Source organism: Microtus pennsylvanicus, chromosome 13 (assembly GCF_037038515.1).
Source record: "Microtus pennsylvanicus isolate mMicPen1 chromosome 13, mMicPen1.hap1, whole genome shotgun sequence".
In the NCBI taxonomy this organism is placed as follows: Eukaryota; Metazoa; Chordata; class Mammalia; order Rodentia; family Cricetidae; genus Microtus; species Microtus pennsylvanicus.
In genome coordinates this window covers 52365470-52371469 of record NC_134591.1, presented here as the reverse complement: position 1 = coordinate 52371469, position 6000 = coordinate 52365470, and the positions used below count along the sequence as shown (strand labels likewise).

Here is a 6000-nt window from a genome sequence, read left to right as displayed (position 1 = left end):
TTTAAAGAAATCTGATCTTTGCATTCTCTATTTGATAAAGATATTGATCAGGTCGGATACGAAAAGATCGATTGCTTTAGATTTACCACTTTACCTTATAGCACACCTGGAAATGGTTGTGTGCAGAGGGAGACAGGAGTAAAAAAAAATGAAGAGATAACTCTTTCCTCACATATTTACACGATCCATCAACATTCCCTGGGAAGACTATAGTGTCTCCAGTGCACTGCACACATGACCTTCTGTCATTACTCATAGGGCTACATGTGTGAGGACCTGTGTCTGACTGATGTTTGTTCTGTCATCTTCATCTAGGTTTTTATTCTCTTTTTCTGCATGTCTGTGGTGTGTGTGTGTGAGTGTGTGTGTGTGTGTGTGATCATAGACTGACAGGATCCTTCCTCAATTGCTCTCACCTTATTCATTGAGGCGGGGTCTCTCAGTTGAACCCATTGCCCATCATTTCATCTATTTTAGGGATCCTGTCTCTGCCTTTCCGGAGCTAAAATGAGTATGTGATATTGCACACGACCTGTTATGTGTTTGTGCTGTTTACAGGAGTTCTGGGAGATGCTTCATATAGTCATCATAATTCTGAGACATGAGTGTCACTAGCCTAATTTTATAGATGAAGAGACGGAGGCATTGGGAGACTCAGTAACTTGAGAAGAGTGGACAGGAATTGAACAGTGTGCTCAGAATCCACAACACAGTCTTTCTTTTTTTATTAAAGAATATTATTATTTTATTTTCTATAGATAGGCTTTTGCCTACATGCATGTCTGTGCACCATGTGTGTGTGTTGTCTGTGGAGGAGAGATGAGGGGGTCAGGTCCTCTGGAATTGGAGTCACAAAGAGCTCTGAACTGTCTGGTTCCCTGGAACAGCAGTCAGTGCTCCTAACCTTTTAGCCATCTCACAAGCATGAGACTAACATGAGATCTCACCTTGCTGCCTCTATAGCTGGCATGTGTCAGGTGACACATAGATGAATATGATTCTCTTACAGGCTCCATCATGTGGATGATTCCAGGGCAGAACCAAAGCTGGGTTTCTGAGTTTATCCTGCTTGGCTTCTCCAGTGACCCCACGACCAACAGCATCCTCTTCATTGTGTTCCTTCTCATCTACCTGAGCTCAGTCATGGGCAATGGACTCATCATCCTGCTGATCTGCCTGGACTCACATCTGCACACTCCCATGTACTTCTTCCTCTGTATACTCGCCATGTTGGATATGAGCTATGTCACTACCACCATGCCCCAGATGTTGGTACATCTTCTTGCTAAATCTCAGACCATCTCCTTCGTTCGCTGCTGGATACAGATGTTTGTGTTTGGTTCCCTGGCTACTACTGAATGCAGCTTGTTTGTTGCCATGGCTTATGACAGATATGTGGCCATTTGTCACCCACTCCGCTATACTGTAATACTCAACGTGGGCGTGTGCATATGGTTGGCAGTTGTGTCTTGTGTCTGTGGTTTCCTCTCTGCTTTGTTACATACTTTCTTCACCATGAGTCTGCCATATTGTGGACCCAACAAAGTCAACCATTACTTCTGTGAAGGCCCTGCAGTGCGTAACCTGGCTTGCATGGATACTCACATCATTGAGATGGTGGACCAGATCTTGATTGTTCTAATGGGTCTTGCTCCAATTTCCCTCATTGTGGCCTCCTATGTTTATATTGCCATGGCTATTCTCAAGATCAAGTCCACCCAAGCCCGTTGCAAGGCTTTCTCTACCTGTGCCTCCCACCTGACTGTGGTCTCATTCTTCTATGGTCCAGGCACTTACATCTACATGAGGCCCAACTCCAGCTACTCTCCGGAGCGAGACAAGCAGGTTTCACTCTTTTACAATGCTTTCACAGCCTTGCTTAACCCAGTGGTCTACAGTCTGAGAAACAAGGACATCAAGAGGGCGTTTCTCAAGGTGATAGGGCATAGTAAGGTGGACTGCTGAACTAGGATTTAGGTGAACCTGGAGTGGATCAATCACTATTTCATAAATGGCTGTGTCTTTATTGTATTAACTGACCAGTGCATTTGAACCAACACTGTACTTGGTAATTGGGACAAACCTCTGTGAAACCAAGGTGGCTGTCTCTATTGATAAGCTACGCTAAGGTACATTTCCAAAGACCTCAGGAATATTACTGGGTCATAGATGCAAAGATTCTTCTCTTGCTCACGTTTATAGGTGTAGGTTGTGAATGTCCTTCTTTCCTCTCATTCCCATCTTGAAGAAGGAACTTTATATCCAACATGCCATCCTAGAACAGAAGGGAAGGAACAGTGGACAAACTCACAATGACTCAGCTTCTCAAGAGTGACCTTTTTCTTTTACCACACATGTTTTGGCTAAAGCAATCAGCATAGTGTTGTGGACTATTATTTTAACTGGGTAAAGATGTACTGCATTTGTTTACACTACAAAATAATCTTTTAACCGTGTAAAGGTGCATTACATTCATTTATGCTGCATTTGGTTAAGATGTGAGTTTGCACTGCATTTGTTTAATTATATAAAGATGTCTTGCATTTGTTTCACCTTGCCTGCCTAAAGCACTTGATTGGTATAATAAAAAGCTGAACGACCAATAGCTAGGTAGTAGAGGGATTAAAAAGCTGGCAGGCAGAAAGAATAAATGGGAGGAGAAATCTAGAAATGAGAGAGATGAGAGAAGAGAATTATAAGAAAGAGGGGGATATACCCGGGGCCAGAAGCCAGGCGTCTGCCAGCCAGCCAGCCAGCCAGCCAGCCAGATGGTAGAAGCAGTAAAAGCAAGATATGCAGAAGGAAAGAAAAGCAAAATTCTCTGAGGTAAAAATTAGATAAAGATAAGTTAGTTTAAGTTAAAAGAGCTAGCCTGAAATGAGCCTAAGGCTAGGATGAGCATTCAAAACTAATAATAATTCTCCATGTAATGATTCAGGAGCTAGTTGGTGACTCAAAAGAAAAAGCCTGGTAAATTTGGAGCTTCAGTGTGGAGCCTAATTAGAAATTAGGGCCTGATATAGCTGAAAAAGAGAAAACAGAAGGCCAGTATGCTAAATAGAAACAGCAAGCTAAGTAAAAACAGTTGCCTCAGAGGTTGAATGAAGTTCCAGTCAAATACACCTCCAGTCTGGGCCTGCTGGGCTCTCACAGACCAGAGAAGAGGCAGAGCCAGCCATCACAGCCCCAGCAGAGGGTCCTGAAGTAGTTTAGCAGATTAAGGTTTTACTTATCGAAGTAAAGCAAGTTTAGATGGAACAAAAGCCTCTAAACATGTTACAGTGTGTTTAAAAATGTATGTAGGTTTAAGAAAGGAAAGAAAAAGATATAGCTAGTAATAGAAAAATAGGTTAAAATATTTTAATAGAAAAAGTATATTTAATAGAAAAATAGTTGTTTAAAATTCTTTAAAAGAAAAGTAAATTAATATTAAAGTAATAAGACACATAAAGATGAAAAATATACAGGGAGTGTGGAACCTCCACGGTGTTGTGTTGACTTTGAAGGTTTTGAATGTTGATGAGCAAATGAAGGCTGCTGAGAGACATGGGATTGTAAGAGGGACTACCGAATCAGACTAGCTTAGATACTTTAGCAATGCCATAACATTAAAATGGAAGTCGAAAATGCACTGCATTGGGAAAGGGGTTGTGTTTGCTTCTACAGGAAATGAAAGGCTGTGGATTCCTTCTAGGTTAATAATGGTCAGGTTTGGACGGGAAAATGCCCTTAAAAATCCTGGCTACAGACACAAGGAAATAAACCTAGAGAATCTACAGGACAGGTAACATACATTTTACCTGTTCAAACATAAAACAAAAAATCATATTTGGCTGTCGTGTGTACATTGTACAGTCCACACCTGTATTGATGCAGATATGTATGTTGTCTGCGAAAACTTGTATGTTTCCAGAGCAAGGGGACCAGACACCAACAAAAATGGGTGGTCCAGGTGAGCCAGCTTCTCAGAGAGCCTCTGTTGCAGTTCCCTCACAGTTCTGCATCCAGAACAGCTTCAAGGCTGCTGGCTGAGATGGTCCAGTCTCATGGACTAGTCTAGTCAGGACTGCGGATAAGCCTTATGTTTTCCCATTGCACAGAGACCGGACAACAATTTTTATAGCTAGTTTTCCCAGGACTTGACCATTAATACCATTTATCTCAGGTTCCCTAAAGATACCATTGTCCACAGACAACAGAAAGCAGTTCTGAGAAGACAATACCCACATACCTAAGAGGTGAGATGGGTGGCTTTGATTATTTGGTGAATTGGAGATGTTTATTATCATTTTGAGGGGTCTATAGGAATATAGGATAAAAAGACAACTATTAACCAAAAATATCTTACATTGGTATGGATTTGGGTATATTGATACAATTTTAAAGTTACTTTTGTTATACTGTATAAATGATTCTACTTGTTTGTAGTATTGTACCTATGCAGCCCACTTAAAAATGCAGCATATGCCAAAGAAATGCAGGTTAGTGTTTAGCCATCTATAATAATCAAACTTGTAGTTATGTTAGGTATATTTTCCATATCAAACAGTGATTTATTTTAGTTAGATAGATGATCTTCAAACACTTCAACAACCTAGAGAATATGGCACTTAAAATGCTTTGTTAATATAGGGCTTTTCATGAAAGTGAGAAACATCTGCTCCTGGCAGCAACAAGGAAAGGGTATAAAGAATTAAGTGGATAGGATGACATTCTCTGCAGACACCTCTGTGCCCTTTCCCTGGCCATCCTCTCACTGCTTGTCATGATCATCTTTACTTCTACTCTAGACAGAAAGCCAAAAAAAAACCACTTAAAATACTCATTTAATCAAATGAGCCAATTCTCACATGGTCCGTTAATGAGGCGTTGTCAGCTGGATTCAACTAAGAAGTTTCTGATTGTGAGAGCTGTCAATCTTCTGTCTTCTCTTCTTGAAGCTCTGTGGGTTCTTCTGGTGCAGAATGAGATCTCTAGACTTTGACTTTTCCTTCATGCTGACCTTTGGGCTGGTCTTATGCCCAGCTCTGAGCAGCAGGAACATTTTTGGTTAGAGCAGAGGTACAGCCATTAGCTTGAACTCACAGAATTAAGCATGAAATAGAGATGGCAGATTCAGCCTCATCCAAGAGGCCCTGGAGTTGGTTCTACCTTTCACTAGATGGGTGCCGGTTGTCAAATTGCTCATGTCTTCCTGGTCACTGTTCAGTATCTGTGCAATGGGTCTTTAGGACCATGCTTGGGAACCTGTTTGTGCTGCAGGCATCTACAACATCAGGGTGTACTGTCCTTTGGGGTCAACAATGAGGCTCTGTTATGTCTGCTTACCACTTTTTGAGACCTCAGTCAGAAAGGTGTAAGATCTACCCTCGACTTTTTTATTTTATTTTATTTTTCCTCTGGTCTGTCTTTTCTTTTACTTAATCCTAAATATGAGACTTTGAACTTTTCACCTTTTCTGAGGTCTGTCCTCATCATGCTTTTCTGTCATGTTGGTGAAATTTGTGCCTAATTCAAGTGGTGAGTGTGTGTGTGTGTTACTCCCTTTTGAGACCCTCCCTATGAATCTAAAATAAAATCCCCATGACACATGGCAGAGCCAGGTTGGCTGTGTCATTCTTCTTGTGACACTCAATGGGTTCTGTCTACTTTCTGTGAGCCGGTGTCCTTCACTCTCTGGGTGGACAGAAATCTCAGCCTGGAATAGACAGCCTCTTCAGAGCTGGTGAGAATCAACAACAGGAGTGAGAGTAATTGGAGTCAGAGATATTGGACAATGCTTGACAACAGCAACGTAGAGGCCAGGATTGAGTTCCATATGCTTCTGATTAGAGCTCGTTGCCAATTACTAAGGTACAAATGTACCCGTGATAGCCAATGTCATGGTTGCAACACATGCCACTGAACAGCAGTTGAGATACATGTCATTATACAGTGTTTCAACCAGCAAATGCACCACACTAAACACCTGCTAGGGCACAGAGCACAGAAAAATGGAAT

At 41.5% G+C, this 6000-nt stretch overlaps 1 pseudogene; it reads left to right on the top strand.

The window, feature by feature from the left end:
- Positions 1-968: 968 nt before the first annotated feature.
- LOC142833319 (olfactory receptor 2A12-like) lies at positions 969-1965 on the top strand (annotated as a pseudogene).
- Positions 1966-6000: the final 4035 nt, after the last annotated feature.